General features: G+C 42.1%; 1 protein-coding gene across 17 annotated transcripts in view; it reads left to right on the top strand.

Annotated features, from left to right (window-relative positions):
* The window catches only part of APBB2 (amyloid beta precursor protein binding family B member 2), a 360,572-nt gene that overhangs the window by 10,069 nt on the left and 332,571 nt on the right, over nucleotides 1-17,932 (top strand). For 6 of the 17 annotated variants that reach the window (XM_082390531.1, XM_082390550.1, XM_082390537.1 and 3 more), the window contains exon 1: nucleotides 17,154-17,477. The exons of 4 other annotated variants lie outside the window; for them this stretch is intronic. The gene's annotated coding sequence lies outside the window, so the exon portion shown is untranslated. Of the gene's footprint in view, nucleotides 1-13,258; nucleotides 13,539-17,145; nucleotides 17,478-17,932 lie in introns of those variants that run through there. 7 more of the 17 variants (XM_082390535.1, XM_082390538.1, XM_082390546.1 and 4 more) reach the window with 6 other exon arrangements.

A 17,932-nucleotide genomic window follows, 5' to 3' on the forward strand; every position in this document is an offset into this window, starting at 1 on the left:
TTTTCAGCAGCTAGTTTTCCTGAGAGTTTATCCCCAGATATGATGGTATAGGCTTATAGTATGATGTTAATGGGGTCGGTATGAGTTAACATAAGAGCCGATTAACTTTGTGGTTTTTGTGTCCAGATTCTAGAGGAGTCTAGGGGAGGGGCTACCTTTAAACCCATTATTGTTTCTGGAATGAATCAAAAATACATTTCTTATACGTTTTCTTATAGTGGCTCAGGATGAAAATATGTGTTCACAGGAAATGCAGATGTCATTTAATTTAGCCACAGCATAAGCATGGCCCCTTTATTTGAAATAATAAATCATATTGAACTGAAATTAAGTATAACCAGATGTTTAATCATTTCTCCAAGCCAGAAGGAGGGATAGCCAGAATACATTTCCTTATTCATTCTGCAAATGTTTATTAAGCACTTACTATGTGCCAGTGGGCTCGAGGGGCATGGCAATGATTAAAACACTCTCTGCCGTCTCTGTGGGAGGGTCTATGAAGAAATAGAGATGGGTGATGGGATGCAAAGTGCCTAGTGGGCTCCTTTAGATCAAGTGGTCCTAGTACATGACTATTAAGCTGTGTCCCTAGTGGCAGTAAGTGATGGCCATGTCAGGATCATGGAGAGGAGCAGTTTTAGGCCAGGAGAATGGTACAGAGGGCCTCACTTTAAAACATCTCTTGGTGGCAAGGAGGATAAGTTAGGAGTTTTGGGTTAACAGATACACATTACTATATATAAAACAGATAAACAACAGGAACCTACTGTATAGCAGAGGGAACTATATTCAGTATCTTGTAATAACCTATAATGGAGAAGAATCTGCAAAAGAATATATATATATAACTGAATCACTTTGCTGTATACCTGAAACTAGCACAGCATTGTGAATCAACTATACTTTAATAAAAAAAAAGATACTCAAGGAATATGCACCCCCCCCACAAACAAAAAAAGCCCCTTAAGGAGCCCTAATGATCCTATAGTCCTGAAAACTGGATTGATATCACATTATTATTGTGCCTGGTCATCTGTCATCCAGGCTTCGGCTCTAGGCTTGCTTCCAGGGCCTCTAAAGCAGTGTTTCTCAAAGTGATTGGAGACCTGAGTGATTGGAAATATACTGTGAATAAAGGTTTCTGCCATTAAGTTCAGAAAATTGTATATACCTACTCTCCATCAGCATATTTAAGAAGTCCTGCTGAAAAGAAGTTTGTTAACTTCCTTTAACCCAGCATTTGCCTGTGGGTGCGTCTTGCACAGTCTCTTCTGAACTGGTGTTTCTTGGCGCACACCTGGGACAGCCAGCTCTAAAAGTTCTGCTTTGCATGCCCCTGAAAGAACGTTTCACGTGAGGCAGACTTCTCTGCTCCCTCTTCTGTTCACCCTTCAGTGTTTTCTCATCATTGCAGAGGACTGCAGGATCTTCAGTGGGGACAGGATTTCTTTTATTGGTTTTCCTCATGCCTGATAAGTTGATCAGTCCCACTGGCTTGGGTCCAAAGATAAATGGCATTTCGAGCCTGAGAGATCTGGCTGGCTAATGGAGAGTGGTTTTTGACTTGAATTGTTCAAATTATGACTTCATTCCATCTTCTTTCGGGTATCTAGACATTGTCTTGGAGGCCAGCTGACTCTTAAGTGGAAGGAGGGAGAGAGGAGTGACCAGCTGGAGTTGCTAAGGCTGAGCATTAGGTATGAGAAAAATAAACTTGGGGCCAGACTTGGTTAAGCCTGTCCTGGGTTTTTGCTGACATTTTGGAATCTTGAGCCCAACTTAAAAAATACTGGCTTTTAGATTTTTTTTTCTGTTGAGGTGTGTTTAGTTTTGGTCCTACCTGAAGTCAGAGCTGATGGACTAGGTCTGTCTTTGTGAAGAGTTTTATTCTCTGATCATCTTTATGGTTGTAGTTTGGCACAGAGGCCAGGAAACGGACTAGGTCGGGCGAGCTCACTGAAAATTTTCATTTGAGGGAGAGCCCTGGATGAGTCTTTTGAAAGAATATTTGTATAGATAGAATAATTCAGAGTAAAACAGTGTTGGTTCAGTTGTCAGGGATGGGAGGAGGCCCCTATCCTGTGTTGCTGATTTTTTATGCTTGGGGCAACTCCCAGAAAGATGCAGTAGGACTTAACTGAGAAGAGGGTTAAAAGAAACTGCAGATATAGATGGAATAGCCCCCAAAACCCTCCACCCAGGGAAGGAGCCAGTGTGGAGCACTAGGAGAATTAGGGCTGGGGGTCCCTGGGGGTTCCTTCTAGTTCTGGGAATTTAGACTTTGAATTTGCAATGGTTGGTGCTTTTGGGTCCCCCTTGTCAGGGAACACTTTTCTTGGCATTGATGCTTTCCCTAAATGGGACAGTACATTTAGTGTGAACAGTAGATTTGTTGCATACCATTACTGTGGTCAGTATCTCCATGTCTTCAACCATCTATTATCCCAAATTTCAGGGGGAAAAAAACCCTGTGTTTGAATTAATCGTATTGCAATGATTTGAGCAGAAAATGTATGAGCAGTGGCGCAACAGAAGTAACACTCACCACCCTTATTCATGATACTTAGCAATTGGGTCAGTGTCGTTTTCTAAAAATGTCTTTTTTTCCAGGACTTGAGGTTATTTGTACTAACATAGAGGAAGTCTTGCATTCCATCTACTTAACGTATAATGGTCTCCCGATCAAAGCCATCTCCTGCTGACTTGAGTTTTATTTTAGCTTAAATCATTTTCCTTTACTGGTACCAGATCGTGCTGTTATGTGTATATCTTACAAGCTGCAAGTAGAAATAAAAAGCAAAAATAAGATGTGGCATTGTATTGAATTTTGTCTTTTTCCCCCTTTTGTTCTGAGAACATGTGGCTTACAAGAAAAACCAATAAAGACAGACGACTGGGGAGAGTGTTGATTTGTGGCATTATTATCTTTATTTCTTGTAAAGAAAACAGGATTTTCATTAGATGCTATTGTGCTGTTTTCCATTGAGAGAGATAATAGTGGGATGGATGGCCCCATTCAGAGTCTATATACATTTTTGCTTAACATTTAAATGATTTTTGTATGAACATTTGCAAAGGTGTTTGTTTCTTTCTGCAGCACCAACTATTAAACAGTGTGGTGCTATCTTGCCCAAAACAATTTCCTTCCATAGGAGAGCTCGGTGGATACACGTTTTTATGAAATCACATTTGCTTTTCCTTAGTGTTGACCTTAAAAGCTAACTTTTGAAATGCTTGCAGATATATCTTTTTGATAGATGGTTAAGTCAAAGAAGGAGGATACCCAATGTGATGTGATTTTTTTTTTTTTTAACATCTTTATTGGGGTATAATTGCTTTACAATGGTGTGTTAGTTTCTGCTGTAGAACAAAGTGAATCAGCTATACATATAACATATATCCCCATATCTCCTCCCTCTTGCGTCTCCCTCCCACCCTCCCTATCCCACCCCTCTAGGTGGTCACAAAGCACCGAGCTGATCTCCCTGTGCTATGCGGCTGCTTCCCACTAGCTATCTGTTTTACATTTGGTAGTGTATGTATGTCAGTGCTACTCTCTCACTTCGTCCCAGCTTACCCTTCCCCCTCCCCGTGTCCTCAGGTCATTCTCTACATCTGCATGTGGTGTGATTTTAAACATTTTGTTTGCATAAAGCAAAAGTTCGTGGGAGAATGAGTAGAAACAAGTAGAGATTTCACAGTGATGTTGGGGATGACTGCTGGCTTTCCCTCTCTTCTTCCCCAGCCACCCTTAGTGTTTCTATATCCTTTTAGCAATGAGTAAAAGGGAAAAACATAATTCTCATGTATTCATTCTTAATTCATCTAAAGGATGTGCATTTCAGGGGTGTTTCTTCAAGGAGACTAACTGGGAACAAAAGAGAGCTGGCATCACGCTTAGTGAAATAAGCCAGTCACGAAAGGACGAATATTGTATGAATGTCCTTATATGTGGTGCCTGGAGAAGTCAGATTTATAGAGACAAAGTGGAAGGTGGTCGCCAGGGCCTGGAAGGAAGAGGTTATAATGGGGAGTTATTGTTGAATGGGTTCCGAGTATCAGGTGGGGAAGATGAAAAAGTTCTGGAGATGGATGGTGGTGATGGTTGCACAACACTGTGAATGTACTTAGTTCCACAGAATTCTACACCTAAAAATGGCTAAAATGATAAATTTGGTTATGTACACTTTACCACAAAAAAAAAGTTTAACCCCCTCCCCCCCCCCAAAAAAGAGAGAGAACTGGTCCTGTGTCCTCACCAGCACAGGTACCGTGACCCAAGGACTTCTGACTTATTGTCAATGTGGAACCTGAAGGAGGAGTTAATTTGCACTGGACTGAAGCTGCTGGGGCCTGTTCTGATGTCTGTGCAATCTTCCCCCCGGGGCTGAGGCTCTGAGATTGTGAGGGTTCCCAGGACCCCAGGAGCTGGGGAGAGTACAGGTGCCACTCACCTGAACCTGGTCCTCAACTCCTGTGTTTTCAAAAGCTTTCTTTAGTGTAGGACTAACACTGATCCAGACAAGTTTGAAATCGTGAATTGGGTATGCTCTATGTGGGTCATGTTTTTGGCCATGTATATTACTGACTTCTACTTTGAAGATGAAGTGACTTGGTAAAAATTAATCTTCATTGGGATGTCCTCAAAAACTGTGACACCTTTCCCATCTTTTCTGTTGAGTGTGCCCTCATAGCCAAGTGACCAGCTGGCCTCACCCTTCTTTTGCCTTGTCCATTTGTGGTTCTAAAGAGAGCATGGACTTCAGATCTAGACAGAGCTGAGTTTCAGTTTGGGCCCTGCCTTGGGGTAGGTGGGTATAGGTGGGTGCCCTGCCTGAGCCCCAGTTTCTCTCTATAAAATATCTAGAATGATACCTACCTGGGTGGGAGGGTTTACTGTGATAATGTGAAAATGTGTGCTATAAAGTGATCAAGATATTTACTGCCTTGATTTCCTGTTGTTGAAGTGGTTGGTAGGTGGACCAGGCATTTTAGATTAACTCCACATTGGTTACTGTGCTATGGAAGATGGTCCTTGATCAAAAACTTACATATGTTTAGTATTAAAATATTTAAACAGGTAATTCTTTTAAAGAAGGGTGACAGGGAGATATTTGTAATTGGTAGTAGGTTTTTAATGCTGTATATTCAACTACATGGTCTTGGTGTTGACTGTTACCTCCCGCCTCCCCTTTAAGTATCTTCAGAGAATGTGGATGACATTTCCTCAGTGTCTTTGATGCCTCATATTATAGTTTAATAGGTTTGGAAGACGTACGGGTTGGAATTTGATCCTGGATCGATCTCTATCAGCAGAAGTTACCTACCTTTTCTCACCTGAAGAGGATCCTGTAGAGATGATAAGGGTTAATGTTTGTTGGGCACCTCCTGTGAGACAGCAGCCACTGTGATGCACGTGTTAATGTGGAGATCATTTGGCCCCATGCGCCTGTGAAGTAGCTGCTGTAGTTATCTGCAGATACAGGTGGGGAAGCTGAGGCTCACCCAGTTTGTCCCAGGGCACACAGCTAGAGCAGGTGATAGGATTGGGCTGAGCGTAGATTATGAGGACAGAACTCGGCATGGGGAAGGCACTCGGTAAATGTGAATGCAGGTGCTCGAGTACACACACATACCCTTAAATTGATATTTCCCTGAGATGCAAGAGCTACTAGATTGCAAAATCAGGAAATATGCTGGGAAAGTAGAGAGAGTCTAAGGACCAACCAGCATGAGAAAGCTCGTGTCAGAAACATAAGCTGTGTTTGGTTGTAATTGTAGCTGCTTTGCATTTCTTTCTAATTGCTGTTTTAAACAAAGGAAATGTCTATACTCTCTGTAGGGTGATATATACTTTCAAAGGATTGTAACTGGGGTTGTGATGTTTTTCTTGAGGAAAAAAATCAGTTATTTCTTTAATCATTGAGCATTCTGTCCTGAGAATGCGCTCAGTATAATTAGAGAGGATAAGCTCCGGCCGCCAGGGGTGAGCAACTGGTGGTCTCGAAATGTTCTGTAAATATATTAGTCTGAAAATTGCATTTTAATGCAGTGTACTAGCAAAATTGAATTTTACTTACTAATTTATTCCATGTTAATAGTGGCCTTTTTCTACAGGAAGCCTGTTACTTTATTTAAAAAAATATATAGGTCATTTGTTTCTTCCAAAATAATTGAACGATCCTTTGGAATAACCTATTAGTACTTCCACTTCTATTTGAGTCAGGATAGTGATGGAATACAAGAAAGCAGATAGGTCAATAATTTGATTTTAGGAAATATCATTTTCCCTATGATGTTTGCTTTGACTAGCTTTGGTGTACTGTGCATCCTGATTTAAATGCTATATTTTGATATTTAAAATGAGTTAAGGCAACTTTGTGGTCCTTTTTGCCATCTAGGTGATGCTAGTATAATAAAATGTATTCATTGAATTAGTTATCAATAATGTCATCTAAGAAAACCATCTCAAAGAATAATTCCTGTATAGTGAGTTGGTTAACAATTATTTATGCCAGAGAATTTCCCCAAATCTGTTTTAAAAAAAAAAAAAAATATTTATTTATTTGGCTGTGCTGGGTCTTAGTTGTGGCACACGGGGTCTTTAGTTGCAGCATGCAGCATCTTTAATTGTGGCATGCGGGCTCTTTTAGTTGTGGCATGTGAGCTCTTAGTTGCGGCATGTAGGATCTAGTTCCCTGACCAGGGATCGAACCTGGGCCCCCTGCATTGGGAGCATGGTGTCTTAACCGCTGCACCACCAGGGAAGTCCCTAAAGGGCCAAATTCTGAATTAGCCTGTTTTGGAAATTTCTGGTTGTTTCCTTAGCATACAGAGAAAATCAGGCTTCCAGTGTGTGGTAAAGGTATTTCACATGATTAACAGATAAAGAAAGCACAGCTGATATAGGGTTAATGCGCAAGTTTGACATTAGACTCTGGAAGTATAGGGAAGCTATCAATGGGAGAAATTTGAAACACACCTGTTTACTTGCATAGTTGTGTACTTCATTTACATGTTTCCTTGAGGGCTAATTTTTGTTAATAAAAATTTGAAGGCCGCATGTAATCTTTAACTGTTAGCTGTAGGCCCCAAAGAATCAAAAGAGATGGATACTTCTCTTAAGAGTTTTAAAAGAAAATATCAAATGATTATAGGTCACTATTATAGAATATTGTTTGATGATTGTTCATTGGTCAGAATTCAAAAGTATTGCCTTGATGGAAGAAATGGAGAGAGAAATTAAGAGAGTGGGAAGGTAAGCAGATTATAAGTATTTTACTTTGAATTTTTCTGGTATTTTAACTGGCTTCCATTCTAGGGAAATACTTGCTTTTTTATGATAAAGTTTCTAATTTACTTAAAATATGTTTACATTTCGATTGTGTTCTGTTTACCTTGTATGTAAAGAAACGCTTGAATCTCAAACATTTAACCCTTGAATCTCAAACATTTAACCCTTGAATCTCAAACATTTAACCACTCCCCTCTGTATTCAAAAGAGTGACTTGAGAACTAACAAATTTTGCACCAATCAAGAGAATTAACTGGCTAGAAAAACGGAGTCATTTCCCTGCATCTCTGGAGTCAGTTCTGTTTAAGGTATTTGTTACCTTTAGAACTATGTCTCTCCCCTTGTGCACCACCACCCCCTCCCGCCCCCCAAATACCTTGAAGTCTTAACCTCTGGTACTTGTGAATGTGACCTTATTTACAAAATGGTCTTTGAAGATGTCAAGTTAAGATGAGGTGAAACTGGAGTAGGGTGGACCCTTAATCCATTGTAACTGGTGTCCTTATCAGAAGCGAAATTTGGACATAGACACAGACTGGGAGAATGCCACGTGAAGACAGAGATACACAGACACAGAAGAAAGATGACTGTGTGACGACGAAGGCAGAAATTAGAGTTAAACCGGGGCTACCAGAAGCTGGAAGAGGCTAGGAAGGATCCTCTTCTAGATGCTTTGGAGGGCGCGTGGTCCTGCCAACACCTTTATGTCAGAATTCAAGCCTCTAGAACTCTAAGAGAATACATTTCTGTTGGTTAAGCCACACAGTTTGTGTTTGTTCCAGCAGGCCCAGGAAACGACAAGACTTTAGAGTCAGACTGCTTGAGTTTGAATCCTGGCTTCACATTCTAATGTTGTGATCTTGAACCTCAAGTTACAAGGCAAGTTATTGAAACTCGTGGTGCCTCAGTTTCCTCATCTGTAAAGTAGGACTAAAAAGAATACCTTCCTCACATAGTCACTTTGAAGATAAAGTAATCTATGTTTAATACCTTGGCCAGTGCCTGGTGCTATTACATGTGAAAAATTCAGTCATTTAAAAACTATATAGAAATGATTTTTGATCCTTCAACAAATATCTGTTGAGCTTCTTTTTTAATGACAAGCCTCATGCTAGACAGTGAGTGTTCATGGTGAACCCTCATAGATCCTTTAGAAAGAAGATTCCATGTGGCATCTTTATGGGCAAGAACTGGGTTTGACCTTTCCTTGGACCTTGGGAAGTCCAGTACAGGACCTATGAACTGCGCAGTCAGTGAACGTGGAGCCAAACTGCCTGGGGTCAAATTCTGGTTCTTGCTAGCTTTGACCTTGGGCGATAACAGAATCCTTAACATTCTCTGCCTCCACATCTGCAAAATGGTGACAATAATTGTACTTTTGTCCATAGGGTTATGGTAAGGATTAAGTGAGTTAAAATACATGAAGTGCCTAGAATAGTAAGCACTTAATAAATGTTGTTATATTATTAAATAAACCCAGAAAGGTTTCAAACTTGTAAATTAATTCATTTTTTTTTGATATTTACCAAGTGTGGAGAAATCAGATGTGAATCTGATACACCTCGTTTTCACATAGAATGAATAGTTAAGTCAGGGAAGATTAATTCACTTACATTTTGATGAAATAGTATATGAACAAAGAAAATGGTGGTAGAAAGTAGAAAGAGCATGATTAATTCTCAGGGTTTCAGAGTATCAGGGAAGGTTTCCCACATATGGGTTTTGGAGGTTGAATAGGAGTTTTCTAGGCAGCAAAGGAAAGAAAGAACATTAGGGGAAATGGGAGTAGTATATCCAAAGGCATGGAGTATTACCACCATGGCATGCACAGGAGATACACCCAGTGGTTACTCATAGTGGTACAAGAGTATAGGTCCTAGAGCCAGGATTCAAATTCTGCCACTTACTGCTGTGTCTCCTTAAGCTAATTTCTTGACCTCTCTGTGCCTCTGTATTTTCATCTTTTTTATTCATTCATTCATTCATTCATTCATTTATTTATGGCTGTGTTGGGTCTTCATTTCTGTGCGAGGGCTTTCTCTAGTTGTGGCAAGTGGGGGCCACTCTTCATCGCGGTGCGCGGGCCTCTCACTATCGCGGCCTCTCTTGTTGTGGAGCACAGGCTCCAGACGCGCAGGCTCAGCAGTTGTGGCTCACAGGCCTAGTTGCTCCGCGGCATGTGGGATCTTCCCAGACCAGGGCTCGAACCTGTGTCCCCTGCATTGGCAGGCAGATTCTCAACCACTGCGCCACCAGGGAAGCCCCTGTATTTTCATCTTTTAAATAGGGATAACGGACTTTGGGAGGATTAAATGGGCATATTAATTTGAAGTCCTTAGATCAGTGCTTGCCCAAAATAAGTGTTTTAAAAAACGCATTGGCTCTAATTAATGTTATTACTCTTCAGTTTGCTAAAAGAAGACAAGGGCTAAGAGGGTTCTCTTAAGATTCTTAATCGAGTTCAGCGATTCCTGTGGGCTTGGATAAATGCTGCACCCTGGGGTGCGTATACTCTCTTGAAACAGCTTTCACCATTTGAACATTTGGGTTAGGAGGTGAAAAAAATACATTGTTTAAGTAGAGGAAAAAGTGATTAAAGTAGGCCAGACATTGGCACAAAGCTTTGTGCAGATTGCTGATTAGGCAAAATAAAAAAAATAAACCAGCATATTGAGCCAACATGGTTTTGTTTTTAGATCTGGTGAACCACCTGTATCTTTAAGCGATCAATTTAAAGATGGTTTGGTTTATTGTTAATTGTCTCCAAATTACCCAGTGACATCAGTCTATGTTCTAAACCAGGGTAAGTTTAGAAAAACCATCCCTGGAACGCAGCCCATTGGTGGTGCTGCTAAGTTGGCAGGTGTTCAGAGGTGAAAGGAGGCGTGTGGCCTCGGGATTTCTTTGGCTACACTTCTCAGAGCTGTGATGGCAAGTGCATGAATGATTTCAGCTGTGGTCCAATCTACTTTTATTTTTAGTTTTTAAAGGGGGGTGTCATTTCCAGTTGTGGTTTTCTTTGATCATGAGAGTCAAATGTGCTCATTATGACAAGACTTAGGCAGAAAGAAAATAAAAAGTAAACCATCACCAGAAATGTCAACATTTGGAGATAATAATTGTTAACACTTGGGGTAGAGCCTGCTAAGCCTCTTCCCACTTGCAAACAAATTAGGCCTTTCTCGACTGCAGGGGCAGTAAGGCCAGCAGTGGACACAGGGCAGGCTGGTGAGTGAGATTTTTGGGGAGATGTTTAATTAGAAAATTCAGGACAGAAACAACATAATGATGATCATGGAATTGTTTTACACTAAACTTGTTAAAAATGTTGGTGAAAAAAAAAAATGTTGGTGAAATAAGTGGTTGAAAAAAGGTTCTGTTTACTCACTAAGCATATTTTTTTTATAAGTTTATTTATTTAGTTTTATTTATTTTTGGCTGCATTGGGTCTTCGTTGCTGCACGTGGGCTTTTCTCTAGTTGTGGCGAGTGGGGGCTACTCTTCATTGCGGTGCGCGGGCTTCTCATTGCTGTGGCTTCTCTTGTTGCAGAGCACGGGCTCTAGGTGCATGGGCTTCAGTAGTTGTGGCGCACAGGCTTAGTTGCTCCACGGCATGTGGGATCTTCCCGGACCAGGGCTCGAACCCGTGTCTCCTGCATTGGCAGGCGGATTCTTAACCACTGCGCCACCAGGGAAGCCCATCATTAAGCATATTTATTGAGTGCCAGTGAGATGCTAATGAACACAGCACAGCAGATAAAAATCTGAGCCTTTGTGGAAGTTGCATCCATTGTCAGGATTATAGACAGTAACTAAATCAAATAAATAATCGATATCATAAGGAGGAAGTACTGTGGAGAAAAATGAACCAGACCCGAGGGGTGGGGCGGTAAGGGGAAGGTGAGAAGGAGGGGATGTGATTTTATTTTATTTTATTTTTTAAATTGAAGTATAGCTGATTTACAATGCTGTGCCAATCTCTGCTGTACAGCAAAGTGACTCAGTTATACACATATATGTATATATATACACACCTTCTGTTTTTTATATTCTGTGTGATTTTAAATGGGGGGCAGTCAGGGAAGGCTTTACAGAGAAGGTGTTTGAATCAACACTTGAAAGAAGTGAGGGAGGGTGGCCTGAGCTGTGCATACTTGGGGAAGGAGTGTTCCAGGCAGTGGTGTTCGAGGAGCGGGAGGGTATCAGCGTGGCTGCAATGAGGGGAGAAGGAGTGGATGGGATCAGAGAGATGAAAAGGTGGGGTGAAGGTGCTGAAACATCCCTCTAGGGCTGGTTGGGCCATTGGAACAGCCTTGACTTTAATGCCAATTAAGATGTGAAGCCATTGGAGGGTTCCCAGCCAGGGGTAACTGTCTGACTTACATTTCACAAGGGTCATCCGGTGGCTGTATGAGAATAGATTTTAGGAGTGCTGGGTGGACTCAGGGAAATCAGTCCAAAGATGGTTGTGGTAATCTGGTTTGAGAGACGATGGAGAGTTGGACAAGGCCAGTAGCAGTGGAAGTGACTGGATTCTTAGTATATTTTCTAATTGGAGCCAGTAGAATTTATTGATGGGTTGAATGTGGGGTGTGAGAGAAAGGGAGGAGTCAAGGATGATTCCAAGGATTTTAGTCTGAGCAGCTGGAAGTATGAGGCTGCTCTGAACTGAGATGGAGAAGACTATGATTCCGTGGAGTAGGCTTTGGTGAGGGAGTGTCATGGTCTGAATGTGTCCCCCCACCAAATTCCTATGTTGGAAACCTTACCCACTAATGTGATGATACTAGGAGGTGTGGCCTTTAGATAAGGTCATGAGGGTGTACCCCTCATGAATGGGATTAGTGCCTTTATAAGAGTTATGAGAGAGCTTGCTAACCCTCTCTGCTGTCCGCCACGTGAAGATATGAGAAATTGGCAGTCTGTATCCTTCCTGGAAGAGGGTTCTCATTAGACACCGGATCTGCTGGTGCCTTGATCTTGGACATCTAGCCTCCAGAACTGTGAGAAATAAATTTCTGTTGTTTTTAAGCCATCACTCTATGGTATTTTGTTATAGCAGCCTGAATGGATAAAGACAGGGTGGATCAGGAGTTCAGCTTTGAATATGGCAACTTGAGGTGTTTAATAGACGTTGATTGGACATACAGACCCAGCAGTTGGATCTAGGAGTCTGGAGCTTAGGGGAGAGGTCTGAGCTGGAGTTACAGGTTTGGGAGTATAAAGATCATCCAGGGAGGGGGTGAAGTTGGAGAAGACTTGCACTGACAAGTTAGGGTTGGGGAGATGAGAGGAAGCAGAAGCAAAGGAGACTGAGAAGGACTGGGCATTGATGGAGGAGTGTGATGTCTTAGAAGCCAAGTGAAGATGTATTTCAAGGGAGAGGTGTGATCAGCTGGATCTAATCTAAAAATAAATCACATCTCTGTGTAAAACTGTAGTAATTATTGAAAACTTATGTTTGTTCTTTAGGTTTTATCTTATTTACTTCTCAAGATATATAGAATGAAGTATAAATGCCCCATTCTTTCTTCCTTCTCCCTGTAGGTAGCATTGTTAATAGTTAATAGTCTGGGTAACCTTCCAGATATGTGTATTTATATATCATATTGATATCTGTGTATCTATATCTATTTGTAAACTTTTGTCTTAACAAGATATTTCAAATATACGAATATCCCAATAAGTAAAGACTGATGTATTAGATCCTGATGTGACCATATTAAAGAAATGTGGCCACTCTTCTGGACGACTTAAAATTTATCTTTACTTCCTTATTATTAGAGTTCATACGCATACATCCACCTTCTTGCTTGTGTGCACACATGTGTGTGTTCTCTCTCTCTCTCTCTCTCTCCCCCGCCCTCCTCAGGCTCTTCCAACCTGCCCAAGGCTGTGCTATATTTTTCAGACAGCTGCAGTAACAGCAGAAACGGTGGTCCTGTTCCCAGCTGGGTCTTGGGAGAGCTGCAGAATTAATGATGCAGAAAACAGCAGCCTCCACAAGGAACGCGTGAAGCTTGCTGATGAAAGTAGCCTTGGGGAGTCCCAGGTTTCCATTTGGAGAGCTCAGGAATGCCAGTGGGAGGATCATCGTCTAGGAGAAAGTCTGAGGCTTTGGTGTTCTTCAGTCTTTACCTCAAATCCTAGCTCTGGCACGTAACTGTGATGATGGACCAGTCGCATCCCAGTTTTCTTCATCTACGGACTGGAGAGATCAATTCCCACCTTAAAAGGTTGTGAGGTTTGTAGGTGATAATGTGTGTAAGTAAAGTGCCTAAGAGAGGGCCTATCACATAGTAGGTTCCAATTACATTCATTCTTTCCCCCAGGTCTTTCTCATCTTTTTCCTGTTTTACTGTTAAGGTAATCAGTGGATGAAAAAGGTTTGCAGGTATATTATTTAAGTAAATATATTCTGGTTATCTAGAAAGGAATATTGAGATTAAAGAATTTTAGTACATGAAGTAGTTGAACTGAGACTAGAATTCTACCAGTTTTTTGTTTTTGTTTTTTAAATCCAATTTCTTAGCCAGTAAGCTTTTATTTTTTTATTTTTGGCTGTGTTGGGTCTTCGTTGCTGCGCGCGGGCTTTCTCTAGTTGCGGCGAGCGGAGGCTACTATTCCTTGCGGTGTGTGGGCTTCTCATCGCGGTGGCTTCTCTTGTTGCGGAGCACAGGCTCTAGGCGTGCAGGCTTCAGTAGTTGTGGCATGTGGGCTCAGTATTTGTGGCTCATGAGCTCTAGAGCTCAGGCTCAGTAGTTGTGGTGCATGGGCTTAGTTGCTCTGTGACGTGTGGGATCTTCCTGGAGCAGGGCTCAAACCCGTGTCCCCTGCATTGGCAGGCGGATTCTTAACCACTGCGCCACCAGGGAAGTCCCTAGCCCTGAAGTTTTAAAAGAATTTTACTGAAGGTGTGTTGAATTGTTCAAAATCCAGGACACATTTATTGCACTGTGCTAGGGCAGTGTACAAGGTGTTTAGGGGACAAAAGTGAGTGCGCCAACCCCAGCCTGTCTTCCTGGGGCTCACAGGTAAACAGTGTTAGCATATGGAGACCTGTTCCTTTAACACAGAAGCGGGATCAGTAAATTACATCTGGGGGGTTTTAGAGAAAGTAGGAGAGAGGAGATGACATACTATGTCAGGGCCACAGTTCTACACCTGAAGAATCTGGAGCCAGATTCTTCACGTCCAGAACATTTAGGTAATGACTTCCTGGGGCAAGCTCAACGTTACATACATTACATACACATGTTCATAAATGTGCATTTACTTGTACTGAGGACTTCGGTCTGTTAAGATGCTTTTGTCGCTTGATTTTTGAAGTGGGCCTGTTTTGTTATCAGGTAGCTGTGGTGAGTGAGTTGTTTCGAGGAGGGGATTTGTTATCACTGTAAAGCTGCAGGGCTAGGAGAATTTAATTTACTCGTGAAATTTAAAAATTAAGGTATAGCTTCTACATAGGGAGGTACACAAATCTTAGGTGTACAGCTGGATGAGTTTTCCCATGTGTATGCACCTGTGTAGCCATTAGCCAGATTATGATAGAGAACATTTCCCTCCTTCCTGCAGCTTTCCTCTTGTCCCCTTCCATAGCGTATCCCTCCCGTTACCCCTCTGTCACTGTAGCTGAGTTTTCCCTGCTTTGGACTTCACATATTCGGAGTCATACAGTATGTGCTCTTTCATGTTGGTGCTGTAATGCTCAACCTCCCATGTTGTTGTGAGTTGCAGTAGTTCCTTCTTTTCCACTCTGTGTAGTCTTCCATTGTGTGAATGCACTTCCACTTATTCACATTACTGTCGACAGCCAGTTGGTTTCCCGAGTTTTGGCTATTGAGAATAATGGTGCCATGAATATTCTTGTATATGCCTTTTGGTGGACACGTACCATGCATTTCTTCTAGGTGTATTCTTAAGCATGGGATTGCTGGTTGTCCAGCCTTAATGGAGTCAAAGTGGTTGTTCGGGTTTACATCCCTGCCAGCTGTGTGTGATGCCACCACCTTTTAACCCTTTTAGGGCTTGCTGTGTTCCCCACCATCGTTAACAGCTCTACCGTCCCCACAGGCACCAAAGCTGGAAATCTTCCTGCCTGTTTAAGATCCTTTTCTTTTGCCTTGTCCAGGTAGGTCATCAACAGGAATGACCAGTCTTCTGAAATGTCCCAGGAATCTGTTTTCTCTTTTCAGCCCCCAAATGTCTTCCAAATGGAGTGGAGAGCTGAACTTCAGCAGTGATAGTAATGAGGGTCTCATTAGGATTCATTTTTGCATGGTTTGATTGTTGGCATAGCGGTAAGGGATGGCACATTGTATTTTGGAACTTCCTGGATTCTCCTTAATGGCAAACAGGTAGCAGAGAACTGAAGCTTGCGGTTGCAAAGTGAGCATGCACAGGCACCCTGCAAAGTTAGCTGCATACCAGACAAATGAATAATAACATGCTAATTATTATCCTGCCTTGGAGAAGGTCTGGTAGAGTTACAGCTTCAGGCACTGTGTAAGACCTAGCTTTTTAAGCTGGCAAAACATTGATTACTATTTTTAGTTCAATTTCTACCATTAAAAAAAAGGTAGCATACTCCTTGCTACTCCTGGATGGTTTTATGTATTTTAATTAATGTTATCTTATTGCCTTTGTGCTCCTAGGCTGCTTTAGTGAAAGATGTAATTTCAGAAGGCTGATGAAATTAGATGGGTCTCACTGGGAAGACTCTGTTATTCATATTTATGGTTATAAAATATTTCAGGTACGTCTATGTATGACATTCCTGGGCTGTAGGCACACAGTGTTCTGAATCCATTTGTCTTACAGTAGTTCAGACCAGTGGAACAGTAGTAGCTGTAGTTTAGGGGTTGTTGGTTTTGGTGTTAAACATGTCTTTACATTTTTCCCTTAGAATCTCATCATGCAGTGATATGTAAAGAAGTGAAAGTAATTCTATAAACCAAGCACACACAACCCTCCCAGCTTTATTACTTTATAGTCAGACCTCACATATTCTTGACTGAATTGGCATGAGATATGGAACCAGGTAGAAATCAGCTTTATTTGGGTCTGAATGAGTAGCCAACTGTGGAGCATGGAAAATATATTTTAAATCATTTGCCAGAGCTGAATGCAGTTAGTCTTGCAATAAAGTGAAAGGCAATTCTCTGAGAAAGAAAAAATAATGTCTTGAGTGAGGCTTGAAATAAGATGCAGTCATTAAAGAGAAAGGCTATAATAAGCTATTTATTGTGATCAAATGCTGAGCAGGGTTTCTCATTAGTGGGAATTAAGAATTAACATATAAGGTGTCACAAAGCTATTGAACAGTGATTATACAGTATCTTTCCTACCTTAAAGGTTAGGGTCCTGAAAACCCTCTTGATGGTAGAACTTGAGGTTGCAAAATTTAAAATCCTAGGAGGAAGGGAAGAGTCAGGAGTATCAAGATAATAAGCGAATCTCAGGAACTTTGTACACAACTTTTTTCAAAGTTTCTCTGAAATCAAATAGCCATGTGTACTTTAGAAACCTCATGCCTAGTTTCATTGTGATAGCGTGTATTCCTTTTGCTTTGTGACTATATTAAGAGGCTTTTGTTTTATCCAGGGGCTAGTCTCCTATCCAAACAGTCAATGCGTTCCCTCCCCCCCCGCCCCTTTCCTTCCTTCCAATATTCCCATTTAGTCATTTCCTGTTTTGTACCAGGTAGTATTTTAGGCTTTGGGACACATTGAACCAAAGTCCCTTCCCTCAATAAGATTACGTTCAGGTTGTGGAAGGTGGACAAGTGTCTCAGGGTTGGGTTTTCCTGAAGCAGACGCTGAGATGGAGTTGGGGGAACGAGATGTTTATTTGGGATCAACACGGTGAACAGAAGGGGGTGGAAGCAGCATTGGGCCGAGGAAGAAGTTGAACTGTGATGCAGATTTGACATGACAGAGCCCCCAGCAGCCTGTGGAGACCTCTGGAGTGAGGTGGATTCCCTGGCAGAGGTTCCGGCACTGAGCGATGACCTCACTCCTTTCAGGTGTGTTACCAGGTGCGGCTGCCCCAGGAGGGGTGTGGCCTCCGGCAGGAAGCTCTCTGCCCTAAGGCTGACCAGCTGACCCCGAGGAGCTGGGCCCTGGAGCCCGTCTGTCTGCAGCTGCTCTGTGGGTCTCAGCAGTGGATCTTCCAGTCTATCACAGTAAGTGTTTAAAGTATCTGGAGGTGACAGCACAGTGATGGAGAAAGATAAAGCTTGGGAGGGGAGTGGAGAGTGTTGGAGGGAGAAGGCCTTATGGAGGTATTTAAACAGAGATCTAAAGGAACTGAGGGCGCTGGGGCAGAGCAGGCCGGGCTATGGGAAGAGCCAGAGCAAGGGCCCTGAGGAGGAGTTTGTCTGGCCTTTTGGGGGAACGTCAAGGGGCCCAGTGTGTGAGTCGGGGTACAGTCATGTGGGGCCTTTGGGCCGTGGCACGGAGTTCACCTTTTATTCTGTGTGAGGTGGTGTATTAATTTGCTAGGGCTGCTGTAATAGAGTACTACAGACTGTGGGGCAAAACAACAGAAATGTATTGTTTCACAGTTCTGGATGTTCTAAGTCCACGGTCAAGGTGTTGTAGGGTTGGTTCCTTCTGATAGCTGTGAGAGAGACTCTGT

The sequence above is a fragment of the Balaenoptera borealis genome (assembly GCF_965194805.1).
Source record: "Balaenoptera borealis genome assembly, chromosome: 4".
Taxonomy (NCBI): Eukaryota; Metazoa; Chordata; class Mammalia; order Artiodactyla; family Balaenopteridae; genus Balaenoptera; species Balaenoptera borealis.